Here is a 20,424-nt window from a genome sequence, read left to right on the forward strand (position 1 = left end):
CTTTTTATGGGAACGTTGATTCCCCTCTCTCTCTTTGAATCAACTCTCTCTCTTTGGATCAATGATAGACAATGGAAAGGACACCTGCATTACCATAGTTTTGGTTGAGTATTTATTCTTTCAATCCCTCTCAAAGTTGTCCTCACCTATTCTCATTTTACAAGAGGATTCGGTCTTTGCTTTCGAAAAATTTGGTTAGCCTCATTTGTTCTTTAAAAAAATTTGTCAAAGACATACTATTATCTTCTATTAATGATGGTTGACCGTAGAGAGAGATCAAGTTCAAAAAAATTACAATCAGATAGATTATTTTTTGTAGCCACTTACATGGACTGCCTACCTACCTTACTGAATCGATTTTAGAAACAACACAGTTTTCCTCACTGGAAAACAAGCAACCGTTTCGTGTATGGTGCACTTATCATCTATCTCTGCTACTTTACATCTATGTTCAAATACAACAAGGGGGAACTCATCCACCTTTGGAAAGTTTTTCTTGCATCTTCATTGAAAAGTTAAGACACCTTCATTTGTGAGAGAGGCAAAAATGTTTAAAATGTCGCCAGATTGAAAAAAAATGTCTTCTCTTCAAATAAATGTTTCTTCTATGCTATCGGTTATTGTTTTGTATCACCAAAGTACATTTTCATATTGGTCACCAACACTAATTGCTAAATGCTCATTTCATTAAATAGCATGTTTGATAGACATCAATTGTGTTGTATGCATACACATCCATGCAAGAACCTACTTGATGCCAATATTTTCATTTGTATAAACATTAAAACAAAATTTAGAACATGACTGCATTGTTAATCAGACCATCCACTGTGTTTGGCAAAATCTTCATGTCAGTGGGACACCAACAGTCCTTGAAAGAAAGACTCCATGATTCTTAGTAAGAAATATCATATTGATAAAAATGTCTTTGTGTGCATTTACTATGATCATTTCATTCCATCAGGCTTCTATAACTAGAAATATATTTGGCAAAACTCCCATTCCAATATGATTTGATGGATGCCAACACTCTATTTTTGGCCGCCATTGATAGTGGACACAGACGAGGATATTAAGGAAGTTGTGACAGTTCATATCATGTTAGTATTATATTTTCTCTTAGGTTTGCCTCTTCTTACATGAATTTACTAACAATGTCTAACATACTTAAAATGTGGTATATGTTTCCTTTGAAGGAAGTTTTATCCTTCATGTAATTGTGTACCATAATATGTTTCTACTTATGTGCTTGGTGGATTATATCAAATCTTTAAGGGAATATTTTGATGCCATAGTCTAAGCCCCTCTTTGGAAATTTTGTTGTAATATGCACTTGTTAAAGCCTTCAATTGTTTTGGTTGTCTTTAATTTTTATTGATATTAATCATGACTGATATTTATAACATTTATTTATACTTTGTACAGTCAAATAACTATTACTTGATTAAGATTTTGTACAGTCAAATAACTATTACTTGATTAAGATGGGCATGATATTGGAATTTTTTTCTCAATAATATGTGATATTGATATAATATCAAGCTTTATTTGAGACTAGTAAGGTTGGGAATTTAATTTTCTTATATCTATCCAAATGGTTGTCTCACCCAAATATTGAGTTTAATACAAATATTTTTTTAAACACTCATCACCACATATAATGTATAATGAATGAATTCATATAACTTATGTTCAATTTCCTCACAATAAAGATCGAAATGGTGACCTATTACTTATAAAGAAGTGTGATTGTCTCATGAGCAATCAGATGTACTCCATGAGATGTTTCAGTCCTTCATATTGTCGAATATTTTAGAAGTCTCCACCAAACTTGAACACTTCACATACATATAATTAATCTTATCATTAAAAATGGTAAATGTAAGAAAAGTACATTCTCTATGATTAAAGTAAGATTATAAGAACATTCTTAAGGGGGTTACTTTCACGATGTTATAAGAGATGGTGTGGACTTGTAATTTCCTAGATCATCCATTATATGTGTTGACACTTCATAATTCCCTTGTAAGTGTTTTATGATATTTTTTATGAAACGTATAGGCTAGTAAATATGCATAAGTAAATTCAACCTTGATAAATTTCTCATTAGCATCTTTTTCAGAGATAGAAGTGTTTTTTTATTCTATTCTATTTTTTATCCATTTTTTTTCAATTTTACTATTTATAATGGGTGGCTATCGCCCTTATAAACTATCTTGGGAGCAAACCTAGAAAGGATAGCTCACCCATTGCCTAAAATTTTCTATGGATCATTACTATATGTAGTAGCATGTCTATTTTGTATTTTAAACAAGACAACTAATTATTCATGCTTATTCTTGTGAAAATGTTTGTTGATTTCCTTGCATTGAATTATATTCTAAATTTATGAGGAATATTATATGATCTTGGGCAAATGACAAAAAAATAATATTATGTTCTTTCTTTGCACCAAAAATGAAGTTGATTACTATGTTACTAACTATATTGTTTCTTCTATGGCGAGGTTATGCCTTCAAAACATATGGTGCAAGTGCTATTACATGGATGGTGCAATACTTTAATAAGAAGATTATCTTCTATGTGTCTTTGAATCAAATGGACAAAATATGAATGTAGCTCTTGAAGAATCAATATGGCCTTGAAGATTTATTGAAGAGTTCCATTTGGATACATATGAAAGTACCATATTACTTGAAGTTACTTTACTCTTTCTAGAGAATATCATTTCTAAAGATCAAAATGAACATTGAAGATCATGGGCACCTCATTCAAGTGAAAGCATTCTATAATAAAGGCACTTTGAAGATCATGAGCACCTCACTCAAGTGAAATCATTCTATAATAAAGACACTTTGAAGATCATGGGCACATACTATATATTGTAATTTTAGCCATCACTTTGAAATCCTCTATGCAGTGATTGGCTTTGAGGTGATGCCATTAAGGGGGAGTGTGCATGACACCACCTAGTGGTTAAATCCTAGATTTAAGACCTAATAGGCATAAGACCTTTAGGCATTATATGCTCCAAATTCAAATAATGCTTGGCCTTAGGTGATGCCATTGAGGGGGAGTGTGCATGTCAATGACACCACCTAGTGGCTAAATCCTTTATTTTTAAGTCCTACAGGCATATTGTAAATTCTTCTCCTTCGTAAATATTCCACTTGTAAAAGCATTGTATTAAGACCTATGGGCACTATGTAATGAACCTGGGGAGAGGCTAATTTGAGGGGACCGCAGCTCCAATATAATTTTTTAAGACCTCACAACATCATTTTTAAAATACTAGGATTATAAATTATGACAAGATGACTTTCATGTAGTCTGGAATACATGATCTTCATGTTGGCATATATTTGTGTCCCTTTTTATCACTGTCAAAGAAGACCTACATTACTAGGGTGCTTCATTTTTTCTTTTATGGAAATTGACATGTGATCCCCTATTAACATTTAGGGGGAGTGTTAGAACATAATGTTATTAGGGATCACATCCTTATAACATTTATATATAATGTTCTATTATAAGGTTATAAAACCTTATATATTATATGCTTTATAAGCATATCCCATTTGAAATAATTATAATCTAATAACTATTAGATTATTAATTATTTATGAGTGGGGGTTATTGAAAAGGTGTGACTAGTGAAGTCACCCTTCCCCCTATATTTAAGGAGGTTCTCTCTCATTTGAGAGGGGTGTGAATTTGGAGCTTTATGGTGAGTTGTATCACTATGCATATGAGGTATTATTGGCCATGTGGAAGTATTGGAGGAGTGTCCCCAGGTTCATGTCTATTTTATTATAGACTATATTTGTTAGTGTTTTAATTAAATAATGCTTTACAGGGTTATTTACCTGAAAGGGTTTTCCCCATGTATATGTTGTGTAATTTGTACATTTATGCATTTATGATTCTTATTTCATTTATTTTATGATCTTGTTTATAATGATTTGTATCCTAACATCCTAATTTCTAACAGATCCTCATGAGGTGTCTCTGTTGTGGGTGAAAACCTATCTTGTATCACACCTATCAAATTCTATAAGGCTTGTAAGATTTGAGGTCCATACTCGGGTTACCAATCTTGGTGAAAACTCTCAAAGTGATATGACTCTTCTTGTCCCTCATGTGAATGTGCTCCTCTTGAAGCACTACAGGATGGATGATCCATCCTCATTGTGTGTGGCATCATATAATCCCAAATTAAGTTTAATTAAGTGCATGTTAAATTCAACCCAAATTTTCTAGTGAAAGAAAACAAAAAAAAATACTTTGCCTACCACTCAATATAAAGAGCCCGACTACCAACTATTTAGATTAAAGTCATACCCAACTTAAAAAACCAACATCTATATATGGACTCATGAATATATTTCTACTTACAAAATATCAACCAATCGAAAATAAGAAGTACCCAGGTACTTAACTTCTAAAAACATCACTTGAGATGCAGATACGTAAACCAATTGCACGAAACTTTGGAAGAATAAAATACCTAAAGAAAGAAAGCCCAGAACAAAACACATTTTTTTTTGTCTTTTCAACAAGATGTGAAGAACATTAAATTCAAACTATTGAACTTTCACATCCATAAGAAACTTAAAAGAAAACCTAGCTCACAATTTAAATTGAATACAACATAGATAATAAATTAAAGAAATTGAAACATCTTATATACTTTGGCGGATAATCAAATGAGACCTGTGAATGAATTGGTTGATTACCCCTACCTTTTTTCTTCAACCGGATCTTGGCGGCACCCCCCACCCCCAAGTATGGAGGCCCTATCTACCTATCCTGGGTGACCTCAATCTAGAATGTTTTGTTTCCCTTCTTGTAATGCCCAATGTCTTTGTGGATGCCAGAGGTCGACGATACAAAGTCTAGGTGGGATTAATGATTTATCAAATGACTTGCTCTTCTTTTTTTTAAAGTAATGTCCGCAGTCGTTGAAATTTTAATGAACGCGGGCACTTTTTCTCAAGAAACACAAATTTCATTGCCAATTCCTTCCCCGTCGAAATCAAATGTGGAATTATCGTCAGAATTCTGATGAATTCGGGCATTTTTTCAAAAAAAATCAAATTTTGTCACAATATACCTTCTTCGTCAGAAACCTCCATCGGAATTTTAGGCCAAATGTATTAGTTTGGTGTTCATCTTTTTGGTTGCATTATTATCACTTGTTGTTTTTTTCTTTTATGCATACTAGTTACTGAGTTGTTTGGTTAATAAGGTTAAAATTAATCATACCTATAGAACACTGATTCACCCCCCTCTCAATGTTCCTGGATTCCAACAATTGGTATCAGAGCCTAGTGCCTCAGAATAAGTCTAACAGCTTGAGAAAGATCTTGAATCCGGAATCCATGTAGATGAGTATAGAGAAAGAACTTGAAGTAGCACTTGAAGAATATGATCCTAAAAGATTGAAGAACATGAAGATGCAAGATGAGTTGAATTCTGCAAAGGAATTCATCCTTACCCTGAAAGAGAGGTTGTCATTTGCTCAAGCCAAAAGGAAGGAACTCTTACAAAAGAAGGATGATGAAGAGAAGAATTCCCTTAAGGAACTATGCCAGAAGTTGATTTAGGAGATTGGTGTCATGAAGAATGAAATACAAGCCCTAACCATGAGGATGTCCAAGGAGATTGAAGATCGGAAGAAGAATGAAGAAAATATTGCCAAATCTCTGAAAGATAGATCTGAAGAATGCATTAGGTTGGTGTATGAAAATGATATGTTGAGAACCGAATTGGTGCAATCCCAAAACAATGAGCAAGAGATGGAAAGAATCATGACAATCTTAAGAGCAAATCTGGATGTTGCAAATGATTACAAAGACAATTTTAAGGCTAATTTTGCAAAGCTTGATGAATTATTGAAGGATCAAAGGTGCAAGGGAGACACTAGAGGTCTTGGATTTGAGCATGGAGAGAGCTCTACTACTGTAAATCAGGATGATGCATCTTCTTAGAAGAACAATCGAGAGAATCCACCAATCAACCAGAACTAGAGATCATCGGTAAGGTAACCCAATGCACATAAATTTAATGGTAGATTCTTTTTTTGCAATAAGTTTGGTCATATGGAAATTCAATGCAGAAATAGATTCAATCAGAATAATAATTCTAGTACCGGTCAATGTTTCAATTGCAAAAAGTATGGTCATAGAACAACAAATTGTAGAATGAATGTGAAATGTCATATATGTGGAAATTTTGGGCATATGGTTAATCAATGTAGGTCAAGGAATAATCAAGGTTACATCAAGGAAATTCAAAAGAACAATGTCACTTGCTATGCATGCAACAAAGTAGGACATATTGCTAAATTTTGCAGAAGCAAGAATCAACTGACAAGAAATGATGAGAAGGGAAAACAAAAGGTTGATGATATCTAGAAGGAGCATGAGAAGAAATGGATTATAAAGTTTGAGGATCAACCAACTGAAGCGAATACCCCAGTTACTCAACCAATAGAGCAGAATGTTCATGCACCAACAAGAAACTCATCTGATAACTAAAGCATTGGCATTAAGGGGAGACAAATTAATGAGAGATCTTGCATTACCCTCGGTAGTGGTCTAAAAGCTTGTTTCAAACATTGGAGAAGATAGTATGAAGTTTCACCGATACAAATTTGATGGGTTTTGGATCTGGTATGATATGCTAGCAAGCATTTATCTCAATAAGAAATTAAGGTTTTGCAGGTTAAAAGGCAAAAAGTGATTCATTTTTCTTGACCAAGCATTCAGAGAGAATCAGAGAAAATTAGAGCAAGTTGAAGGCGATTCAGAGAGATCTTGAGCATTCCCAAGCGAATTCATGTGCATTCAGAGAGAATTGTCAAAAAATTTCACTGCCAAAGTTTCTAATGTTAGACAATTCAAATAACCGGAAGACAACTAAGAGGAGGGGGGGTGAATCAGTTGTCACGGATTACCAGAACATTTAGCAATTAAAAATTTAATACAGGAACCCAAAACATTAATATCGGAATGCTTAAATCAAATATCAGAATATTAGTTAAACTAATTAAGAATAAACAATAATCAGAGAATAAACACCATCCATAAGACACCAAGATTTGTACATGGAAAAACTGGTAAAGGGAAAAACCATGGTGGGAAGCCTACCCACAGTCAGATAATACTTCTGTGGTAGGTATGTGAATTACAATTGAGGGGCCTTCACTTGCAGGAAGGCCAGCAGCCTATAGCGCACTTCTCATCACAAAAGGAGTCTCACTGACTACATAGAAATCCATACTACAATCTAAAAGGATGAATGAACTCCAATGATAGCATCTCTTATGCCTGAGTATAGTTCTGCTTAAGCTCAATACCGAAGGACTAAATCCTCTTAAATAAACCCAACTCGATCTCCAATGATTGACCAAATCCTCTACTTGAATGATATTACATTATTCGCATAGATGATCTCCTAATCCTATAACCATATGTCTATCTGATCAACAATGAGGTCTTAGATCATATATATACAAACCCTATCCATAAACAATTAGGTTGGCCACCACGCAATAAACCAATTACATAATTACAAAACTTGTCGGCTTTAGACCAAACAAATAATATCCAGCATATAAGACATCATGAAAACACATCGAGAGGTCCAATCCATACGTTACATTAAGTTGGTCCATAACCTAGATCAACTAGGACCCAATATAGGTCCACACGCTAAAGCAATGATCTCCATCCACTAAGTCTTGAACATGATCACCATCAGCATCCTAAATCCATACCAGAAACTCCACCAATACCACTTATACATATCATCAAAGATCTTCATCAAAATCTTTGCCAGTGAAACCCTCATCGGAACAACAAACCAAGCTTCCAAGAAAACAGGATAGCATCTGATCACCAGATGAAAACCAACTAACTAAATATGAACGTGAGTATCATGAATAAGCCAATTCCATAACCAAACCATACCGGAGCATACCGGATCATGCCGAATCCAAACCAACTAGAAACCACTCAACCTATCGGGACCAGAAGGGTGTCGGTAAAGCATCCAAAATAGCTAGTGTTGACATCAATGACAAAACATCAATGATAAAACATCAATGATAAAACATCAATACAACACATAATCAATTCCTCCAAATGGCCAACAATCTCCCCCTTTGGCATTGATTGCAACACTAGATGTGAAAAACATCCAAGTACCAAGAAATACCAAACAAGTCTCCCCCAATGGAAGACAACCAACAGTCTCTCACTCAAAGATATAGCAATGAAGAGACCAAACTCCCCTTGTGAATGATACCTATGTAAAAATCTGAATTACACATATATCTCTCCCAATAATGTATACAACTCCTTAAGTTTTTCTTTTTCACATCAATATATCTTCCCCTTTGACATCAATGCCAGAAATCTAACATAAATATCAAAGAAAAAAAATAAACCACTAAATCACTAGGCTAACTACTCCCTCAGAGAAATAGCATCCCCACATCAGTGCCAGAATAAAAAATATTTATGATAATGCATACCAGACTAATGCCAAACTGCATCAATCAAGTCTTTATCGGAGGGGCAGAAACTCCCAATCTGTCTCTGAAGTACTCAAATGATTCCTTAGCCAAAGGTTTAGTGAAGATATCTACAATATGTTCTTTAGTGTTCACATAAATCAGTCTAACTTCATTTTCTTCCACCCTTTCCTTCAAAAAAATGTACTTGATAGATATGTGTTTTGTCTTAGAATGAAATACTGAATTCTCTGATATATCAATAGCAACAGAGTTATCTCAGTGAATAACTACCAGTTCATTGCAATGCACTTTGATATCCTTCAACATTTGCTTCATCCATAAAACTTGTGTATAGTTAGTAGCAACAACAACATACACAGCTTTAGTAGTAGATAAAAAAGTACATGATTGTTTCTTGTTGATCCATGAAACCAACTTCTTTCCAAGAAAGAAACCTACCGAAAGTACTTTTCTGGTCATCAACATCTCCAGCCCAATCAGCATTAGTATATGCACATAAAGTAAAGTCATCATCCTTAGGGTATGACAAACCATATTCTGATGTACCTTGTAAGTATCTAAAAAATCCTTTTCACCACTCTCATGATTTTCTAGGATCACTCTGAAATCTTGATACAATATAAACAACATTCATTATGTCAAGCCTAGTCTGAGTCAAATAAAGTAGACCCCCAAACATAGATTTGTATCTTGTAGGATTTACCGGTGCGGAAACATCTTTCCTTGTCAATTTCTCACTTGTAACCATAGGAGTACTTACTAGTTTAGAATCTCCCATACCAAATTTCTTCAACAATTCCCTAGTATACTTAGTTTGACAAATGAAAATACCTTTGTTAGTCTGAGTAATCTGCAAACCTAAGACAAATTTCATTTCCCCAATCATAGACATCTCCAATTCATTCTTCATATTGTTAGAAAATTCCTTACATAACTTATCTTCACCTCCAAAAATGATGTCATCAACAAATACTTCAATAAGCAGTATATCATCATTAGTGCTCTTATAATATAAATTATTGTTAGCATTACCCTTAGTGAATCCAAGATTCAAAAGATATTTACCCAACCTTGCATACCAAGCTCTAGGTGCCTATTTTAATCCATATAAAGCTTTCCTTAACTTGCAAACCATGTTTTTATCGTCTGGAAGTAAAAATCCATCAGGTTGCTCAATATAAACTTCCTCATCAAGATCCCCATTCAAAAATGCACACTTAACATCCATCTGATAAACCTTGTAGTTCTTAACTGCAACATAAGCAAGAAATGAACTCACAGCTTCAATCCTAGCTACCGGTGCAAAAGTCTCATCATAATCAATTCCTCCCTTCTAAGAATATCCTTTACAAACCAATCTAGCCTTATTTCTCACAACTTGACCATCCTCATTCAATTTATTCCTAAAAATCCATTTAGTTCCAATAACATTCTTATTTTTAGGCCGGGGAACCAAAGTCTATGTGTTATTTTTCTCAATCTGATCTAATTCTTCTTACATAGCTTTCAACCAATATTCATCTTTACATGCCTCAATTACTGATACCGGTTCAGCTTGAGAAATTAAACATACATCATTATTTGTTAGTCTTCTTCTTGTAATAACTCCATTATTCTTGTCTGCGATGATCTGATCTTCTGAATGATTCAATCTCATATATCTAGGAGTCTTAAGACTCTCTATTCTTCTTCCCGGTTCTTCAGTTACTGTAGAATTTTTTGATACTATCGAAGTAACTAGTTCAACACTTTGTTCCGGTAAAGGTGCTACTAGTTTAGATATCATCATTTCCACTGCCAGTTCCTTCTCATAAACTCTGGTTTGACCTCTATTTAGCTCATCTACCCTGACATTAGTACTCCCCACAATTCTTTGCAATCTCTTGTTATAACATCTATATGCCTTGCTTTCATTAGAATAACCAAGAAATATACCTTCATCACGTCTAGGATCCAATTTACCAATGATATCATCTCTCCTGATATAACATGTACTACCAAATATTTTGAAATACTTAACTAATGTAGGTGTATTGCCAAACCATAATTCATAAGGTGTCTTACCAGTTTCTCCTTTGATGTGTACTATGTTGAATGTATAAATTATTGTTCTCACAACTTCTCTCCAATAGACATGAGGCAGATTAACTTCTGCCATCATATTTCTAGCAGCATCCAAGATAGTTTTGCTCTTCCTTTCCACAACTCCATTCTCCTGAGGTGTCTAGGAGTAGAAAATTGTCTCCTTATACCATGCTTCTCACAAAATTTATTGTGTATGGTGAAAAGTGGATAATAGAAACAATAATATTGAAAGACTAAAATGGATTCAACCACAAAACCCTAGCCTAACAACAACAAAAATCCACCATAACATATGAAGATTACCTAAGACAATGAAATCAACAAAATCAAAAAGATTATACCATCACATGTCCACTAGGGTTTGAATTTCCATTCTTCCTATCTCCATTGATCTTGCTTGATATATATGCTCTCAGATTTTATGTGTGCACAAGAGCTCAACAAAGAACGGAAATGTGGTTGATAGCTTGATCACAAAAAGGCTTGATTGCATAAGATTGATTAGAATGTGTGGGAGCTTAGGAGGATTGATAATGAAGGAGAGTATCCTCTTATATAGAAGAGACTATAAGAAATGGAGGTATGAGATTAAGATGTGTAAACGATAGATGGTCGACTAAGATTAAAGGGTAGGTAGAAGAAAATAATAAAATGATAAAGGGGGTAGGTAGTGTAGGAATTAAGAGATGAATGACACGTGTCATGGGTAGAAAAGGCTAATGAATTAATTAATTAAATAAATATTTATTTAATTTATAGAAGAAGTGGGATTCAATTAAATAAATAAAATATTTATTTAATTTAGGGGAAGGACAAATTTCCTGAAACAAATTTCTTAAATAAAATAAATAACAAATCAGGAACTAAGAATTTAAAACAATGAATTTCCTGAAACAAATTTCTTATTTAAAACAATGAATTTCATTCTACAAAATCTGAAACAAATTCCTTATCAAAATTTTAAACAATGAATTTTATTTTCTAAAAATCTGAAACTAATTTCTTATCAGAATTAAACAATGAATCTTATTTAACAATAAATCTCATTCTTTACAAAATCTAAAACCAATTTCCTATCAAGAATTTAAACACAATTTTAAAACCATGACTCTCATTTTCTACAAAATCTAAAACTAATTCTTTAACAAACACAAATGAATTGCATACTCATAATTAATCTAATCAAATCTAATCTACCATAAAAATAAGATGCATAAACTAAGTTGAAGGAACCTAAATGCTTGAAGATGGTGTAGAGTCTTCCTTGATCCTCCAATTTGAAGAGAAATCCTCCCAACAAAACCTTGGCTGCAATGAAAAAATGGACTACAAAGGAGAAATTGCAGAATTTCTTATGGAATAGCTAGCTTTTTCTTTGAAGCTTGTTCCCATTTTATAAAAGAAATTACAAATTCCCACTACCTATTTTTTTAATTGAAAAAAAGAGATTCTTCTCCCAATTTGGCCTCCATGCAAATTAATTAGGCTTAGTGGGAGGAGTTACATGCAAGGAGGTGGAGAAGCCTCTAGAAGCTTCTTATTCCTCCTACAACATGTGCCTTAATTTGGGTGAGGGAAATTAAATAACAATTTAAAATATATATGCATTTTCCATGTGTGTGTGGTTTATTAATTTTATTCCCTTACAATATTCATTCAATAATTCATCCTAAGAATATAAGTAGAGTTTTGTATTTAAATCAAAAAAGGTGATTAAGGAGGGTTGTGACAAATAGGTCCTCTAAGGAAGACCGGGATAACAGATAGGGCTAGGATTGACAATTTTGTGATAGAACATACATTGCCAATCAGGAAACTACTCAAGAGGATACACTTAAGTAGAGGCCCTAGGATAGGATAGAATGAGGCACTTTGTGATGAACAGTGAGTACCAAAGAAATTGACAATTTTGTGATAGAATATACATTGTCAATTGGATTAGGCTGAAATTGACAATTTTGTGATAGAACATACATTGTCAATTGGATAAGGTACTCAAGAGGATACACTCAAGTAGGTGCCCTAAAAGATAAGATAAAAGCAACACTTTGTGATTAATAGGGAGTACTACTAGGATAGAGTGTTATATGATATATATAAGCACTAGGATAAAAAGAAGTAACACTTTGCGATGAACATGGAGTACTACTAGAATTGACATAGTTGATTTGCTTGACTACAGGAGGACCTACCTATGCTAGAGTCATGGGAGAGATTCCCTTCGACTTGGGGATTATGACTAGAGCTAACATTGGAGGATAGAGCTGCAGTTGAGGCCATGGGCTTGGGATACATTATGTATATGCCTGAGTTTCGGGTGAACATGGGATTGCTGACTGCATTAGCTGAGAGATGGCATTTAGAGACATTCACTTTTTATTTACCGATGGGTGAGATGATAGTCACCTTAGAGGATGTGTACAAGATACTGAGGATACCAAATGATGGGGAGTTGGTTCCTTACAATAGAGAGGGAGATAGGGATGCAATGAGATGAGTGTTCCAGGATCCAAGACTAGAGATGAGAGCAGAACATGTGGCTTGGGACACCATGACAGCTATAGGATTGGCTCTACCGGTGATGCTGGCAGGAGTGATTGATGGATTCCTCTATCCGAATAGGGTGACACAAGGGTTGGTTTTGGGATGGGGGAGGACTCTGGAGACATTGGTGACTAAGCACACTAGGTTTTCATGGATGTCATGTCTATTGGCACACTTGTATTATGAGTTGCATCAATGTGTATATCACGGATCAACAGGATTGGGATGCAGAGTGACATTACTGCGGGTATGGGCATATGAGCATCTTCCGATTACATGGTTGATACACTTTAGAGGCACGGGACATGGGCGTAGTTATATGCATCTATATGATATGATTACTTCCTAGCCATGGATTGGGAGGCTAGAGTATTGGTGTCAAGTGATCAATGAGATAGACAGTGTGGTATGGAGGCCTTACCGAGATTGTGAGGAGTGGGAGGATGACATAGTGGAGCTTCCATATGTGTTAAGGAGTAGGTATCTGATTGGGTGGACAACATATGTTGTTGAGCAATAGTTGATTGACAGAGTATGCAGGCAGTTTGGCAAGATATAGCGGCTAGCACATGGTTCAGGGATATATGCGTGGATAGTGAGAGATTAGGCTAATTTAGGTCCATTATTGTCTTTTGATCAAGCAATGGCACAGATGTAGGAGATGGTTCACATTCCTTGGGATATTTGGGAAGATGTGGTGGATGCAGGGATGGATGTTGAGTATAGCGCATATTGGGTAGAGCATCCATTTTCATGGTTGACAGATCCAAGGGAGTAGGTAGAGGGTGATAGTGGGGATGGTGGAGATGATAGTGGGGATGGTGGAGGTAGAGGCATGTGATGGAGGCGAGGTGTAGTAGCAGAGAGGAGGGTATCTTGGAGGAGAGATGGAGGAGAGGAGAGACAGGCTCATGTAGTCAAGGGTAGAGGTAGATTGCCTTTATAGGTGCCAGTAGCACAGGTTCTAGGACAGGAACAAAGACAGGGACAGGGACAGGGGGAAGAGGGAGGAGAGGAGGAGGATGAGCTAGTATCCTTGAGAGAGATCTATCAAGGACAATAAGATGAGATTCAGGACTTGGAGAGGGATGGGGCTAGGCTCAGGAGATGGCTGAGAGACACTAAGTGGGAGAGAGATCAGGATATTCAGTGCTACATAGAGGTTGAGGCAGCACTGAGGGTAGGCAGGCAGGCAGTAGAGGACATTGGGGCTAGATATGCCTATGTTCTATGGGAAGGGGAGGAGATAGCCTACTGGTGAAATCTATATTATGGAGTTGTACCACCAGATCAGCGGGCTAGGAGCTTTCGAACAACATTGCAAACTACAATGAGCAATAGAGGGAGAGACAAGAGATAGGCATCTAGTGGTGGGGTCATGGGTCCTCCACCACTACCAGATAGAGGGGGTAGGAGAGATGATACTGGGGCAGGGACTTCCAGGGCCCAAAATCCATCGAGGCTGGCTAGCTCTGAGGGAGGGAGTTCATCATAGTCTTAGAGGGCTCCCTATGTATCAATTTTTGTACCATGTTTGTATGATGACATAGACACCATCGAGTGATTTTGTAGCCATATGCATTTTGACATAATTGTATCATGACACTTATAATTTTGACATATATATGAGATGATTCATCCTTGCGGCAACTATATGCATGTGTACCTATGTGTTGTTGCTTCTATGTGATGCATGTTTCTATGTGATGCTTATGACATGGATGCAAATATGTACATGATGGAATGCAATATTTTTTTTTGTTCTTTTATGTTTTATATGCATAATGCAAATGTGAATGTATGAAATTCAGATGAATATGATGAGAATGTAAAATGTGCTAACATGTGGTGTGTGCAAGATGTGATGTAATTGTGATATCTATATGTATGTATGAAATGCTAATATGTGGAATGCAGATGCAAACTACATGACATGCAAATATTTTTGGCGTATCATTATACTCAGTCATGTGATAGCAGGATACATGGACTCAAGAAGGACGATGGAGATCAATCAAGAACAAGGGATGGAAGATAGAATATATCGAAGTGAAAGAGATTCTTGTTCTTTATCATATCATTGAGCTTTACTATGGAAAATAGGTTATGACAATCCAGATATAGGTTCTACCCAGAAAGTCATTATACCCATTTGCATGGAGATGAGACAGTTGCAAACTAGGAATGCCCCAGTTCACACTAGACTCATAGTGTCCTCATATCCTTGGACAAGTCATAGCATTACTAAGAGACAATCCACATATAGCAAAACAATAGGTGAACATATCCCATGCTTTCCTTTCTAGTCAAAGACATCCTGGAGATATAATCTCTAGTTAGAGACATCCCGGAAAAGCTAAAAGACATGTTACCAAAAAGATAAAATCAAAAGAAAACCAAGACTCGACACCAACATCCACTGTAGTCCTCAAGTTTTTTTAGTGTCTCTTGTCACTTATATAAGTCTATTTGATTGCGGTCACAATGTTTTCGTTCACAAAAGGATAGATAGCACTGAACCATAATGTTCTCTGAGTCTGTTAAAAGAGTTGATTTGTTGAAGCCCATTGATGCTTGTGTCTCATCTGAAATTGACTGAATCAATGAAACTGATACTTTATTATGGAGAAAATGGAACTTTATTGTGGAGCTATGATGCAAGTGTTGATTTATTATGGATTGTGCACGGAGAGACTGAAGAAAGTTGGAAGAAACTATACTCCTCAGAATGTGTGATGCTCTCAGTTCCATACCCATCACTAGACATAGGATTTTCCTTAGCCATAGATATGAGATTATTTTTTATGGATGGAAAAGGGGTGAAAAGGAGGGATCATTATGAATGGCTAACCAATCTTAGGCAGATCAATAATAAGCCATGATGGGAATGGGTAAGTTTATTATGGATAAATAGGCTGTGAATGTGTGCAAAGAGAAAGGATGAGATTGAATCCTGAAGGAGGGAGGAGCAATGTCTCTACGCATGGCATCGGTAACCCAGTTTTCACCATGGTACTTTCCTAGGGTGCCATCGAAGTGGTTTTCACCATTGGACGAATTTATTTCTCTTTACTTTTTTTTTTTTTTTGTATTTTTGATTTTTTTTTGTATTTTTTAATAGGATATTCCAAAGAGCTATGTGTAAAACCTGTGAAGGTGCATGTTGTTGATAGGATCCTCCAAAGGTTCTCCCTCTGGTGTCGAAAGTTGATATGCACCTGATCCATACACTACGGTGATGACATAGGGACAAAACCAATTTGGTTCAAACTTGGCCTTCTTCTCTCTGTCTTGCTGATTCTTAGGATTTTCTATGAGAACTAAGTCACCCACCTCAAATGTACGAGGCTTAACCTTATGATTTAGCTGCATTTTTCCTTGACTGAATGATGTGTAGCTCAAGTGACTGTCTTCCTTGATAAAGGAACTGAGATAGAATTACTAGTGTGTTGACAACACAGGCATGTATGCATGTCACCTAAAGAAGTTTGGGAATCCCTGATAACAAAGTCCCTCAAAGAAGCTCCATTAAAGGTCCATGATGTATTTCTAGAAGGGAAAGGATGTGTAGAACAAGTGGATGAGTGATGAAGGCTTATGATTGTGAAAAGAAGTGAAAATATCATGACATGATGGAGACTTAGGATCAACAAGTATGCTTTTTGACTTGAAATTTTAGAACTTTTGCCCCTAATTATTTTGATATTAGGGGAGATCAACTCTTGCTCTTTTTTCTTCATAGGATTTTTATCCTTAACCTTGATTTTTTTAGAGTCCAATAGCTTTTGATTTCGATTTGGACTAAAGGACTTTTCTTTATTTTTGACTTTTAGATTTTTCTTTTCAAAGCTTGATTTTTGACCCCCAATGAGTAAGGGCTTTTGTGATTCTTGTTGATCCAAGTCTGGGAGAGGAGCGGAAATGGAATTAGTGGATGAAATGGTAAGGCTATATGATTTCTCAAGAGGGTTGGCAATATGCTCAATAAATTCTTCACTAGAACCACTCTTAGGACTATTTATATCAAGAGTTGCTTGTACCACTAGAGGAGATTTGCATTCAGACTTAGTAGACACAACACTAGGCAGTTCACACCCAATCCCTTGATATTGCAAATTGTTTGTAGATTGTTCTTGTTGACTGAATACCTTAGGAAATAGTGGAAGTTGATCAACATGAAAGATATACTCGCCACATCCCATGTCTTTAACCTTGAAAATTTCTTTGGGCTCTGTTTGCTTTGATGTAGAAGGGTTTAAGGATTCTGGATCCACATATGTTGATGATGGAATAGCATCTTGATTGACTGGGATTGTTATTTCTGATCTAGGTCATAGGTTATTGCAATATATGAATGGATTTGGATCATCTTTAATGGTCACTTCAACTCCATTGTGTGGTAATTTGATACACTGATGATATGTTGAGGTAACAACTCTCATTTCATGAATCCATGGGTGCCCCAAGAGTATATTGTATGTAAGATCTATATCAAGGACTTGACAAACCACATCCTTTGTGACTGGCCAAACTCTGAGAGGTAAGGTGATTGTTCCCTTGGATGAACACTCTTTGTCATCATATGCCTTGATGGTGATAGCATGTGTAGAATTCACAACCTTTTCAGAATATCCCAATTCTTTAATAGTGTTGAATGTACAAATGTTTAGACCTGCTCCTCCATCTATCAGGACTCATTTTATTTGATGTTTGTGTAGGAAGGCTTCAATGTGTAAAGGTGAATTATGTGGTTGGCTTATGGAGGCATCATTAGCTTCGGTGAATGTAAGGGAGTGTGGAATAGAAAGGTATCCCACTATGGCTTGAAATTGATCTACGTTCAGATCAGTGGGGATAGAGGTTTCTCTTAGGACTTTTTTGAGTATAGCTTTATGCGAAGGAGAGATACGCAACAGTTCTAGGATTGAGATAAGTGCGGGTGTCTTCCCTAACTGTTCTACTAGGTCATACTTAGATTTGGCTGATGAGGAAGCAGTGGTTTTAGCTGGAGCAACTTGCAGGGTGACTTTGACTCGACGAGTTGTGAAATTACATCCAGACGTAGATTTAAAAGAAGTTCCAATGCCTTTTAAGACAACTTTGGCTCTTGGGTAAAACTTTCAAGAATTTTGTCCTTTATAATAATAGTAGAAACATAGTTGTCCATTGAAATGTGGTTAACAGTTGAATCATAATCATAGGATACTTTGGTATAGCTAGCTTGCTCATCTATGGCTTTGGTTTTTCCCTTGTCATGTTTAGGGAATGGTTCCTTAAACATGTCATGTTCTTGATTATATGTATATCCCTCGATCTCAATGTTGCCTCTATCAATAAGATCATGTATAATGTTCTTCAAGCGATGGCAATTTCTTATTTTATATCCCTTGCTCTTGTGATATTCGCAGTACTCATCATCATTCCACCAAGATGGTTTGACTTTTGGCTCATATGGAGGATTGTCCATAATTGTTATTATCTTGTTTGCCACTAGCTTCCTAAAAGTTGACTCAAGTGGTTCTCCCAATGGGGTGTATTTCCTTCATGGTTTTGAAGTTGCTTGAGTATTTACTTGGTTGCTTGTAGAAGAACTTGATCCTGAAAGAATCATTTTTTGTCTCATTGTGTTAGCATAAGCAATGCCATCATTTACTGTGTTCTGGTTCTTGTTCCAAAATTGTGGCTTGTCCATTCCTTTAAAATCCTCTTTATTTTCTTTGAATATCTTGATGATTCCTTGCTCAATTAAGACCTTCTTTGTTGCTAAGCATTTCTCAATGACGTCCTTGAAAGTGGACAAACAATATTTCCTCAAGTCATAACGAATTTCTTTGTTGACATTCTGTGTAAACATCTCTATCATTTGTTTTTGTGGAATTTCACAAGAGCATCTGCTGGCTAAATTCCTCCATCTTTGTAGGAATGATGAAAATGACTCCCCATCTTTTTGTTTGGTATTGCACAAAGTGGTTACTGATATATACGTCTCTATGTTATATGAGAAATTTTGTATGAAAGCTTCTGCTAGATCACCCCATGAATTAATTCCAAGTGGAAGTTGGGAGAACCATTCCATATCTTGTTCACCTAATCTTTGTGGGAACAATCTCATCAAGTATGTTTCTTTTGTTGCTACCTCAATGCAAGCTGTGAAAAAATGTCTTATATGTGCCTTAGGGTCCCCTTTACCTCTATACTTATCAAACTTTTGTGCTACGAAGTGTGTAGGAAAATGAGGCATTGGAATGCTTTTATCAAATGGATAGGGACATATATCTCTCATTGTGTAAGCTAGTATTGGTGTATTGATGTCCTCCATCTTCTTTTGTAAGTCCTTTATCTGTTGTTCCGAATTACTTTTCGGTGGAGATTGACTTCTTGGACCATATCCCATGCCTGAGCCACTAGGTGGAGCAGGAGGATACTACATATATGGATGGTATTGATCGTAAACATGTTCATATGGAGGAGGTCTATAATGATAATGCATGTAGGGACCACTTGATATAGGGTCATAAGGCATATCATGAGTTTGTTCATGTGTGTTGCCCCCAAATTTGACACGGGGTTTTCTTGTATCCAAATTTTGAGCATGCCTCTGGATATCCAATTGCTTTTGAGGTTGGTCCTTAGCATTGGTATGCAATTGAGTGTATTTATCCACATAATATTTCCATAAGGGTCTACGTAGATGAAATTGTTCATGAGATGTTCTTTCGTATCATAAGCTTGACCATGTGTATTTGGGACCTCAGGTTTTTGAAACGTGGTCCTCTATTACCTCCACTATTAGGCCTCCTTTGATCCATGTTGAGTTGACTTTCTTGAGTAGTTCGATTCTCCACTTCTGCTGAGTGTACTGAAATGTTGTCAACATTGTCATTTGTGTGTCATTGTTGTTTGTACCATCCATGTTCTCAACATTCTCAATGTTTCTATAGATGTCCATGTCAGGTAATGTGGTATGATCATAATTGAAAAAGATATCATTGTCATATTCATAGCCACTCTTGTTTGCAGAATCTTGAGCCTCTTTAGCTTCTCTCCTAGATTTTTGGGAATGGGTTTCAACCATGAACTAGGTCTTGACCAAGATGCGTGAGACTAGATGAAAATGGAAAGAGTATGGAAGACCAAGAGTTGGATGGAATGTGAATGAATCTGAGGTTTACTTGCAATGTACAAAGTTTAAGACCAAGTATGTATGTAATAGAGTAGGTATGACTTCCAAAGAGATGATAGATCTCTTGATG

The sequence above is a fragment of the Cryptomeria japonica genome, chromosome 10 (assembly GCF_030272615.1).
Source record: "Cryptomeria japonica chromosome 10, Sugi_1.0, whole genome shotgun sequence".
NCBI lineage: Eukaryota > Viridiplantae > Streptophyta > Pinopsida > Cupressales > Cupressaceae > Cryptomeria > Cryptomeria japonica.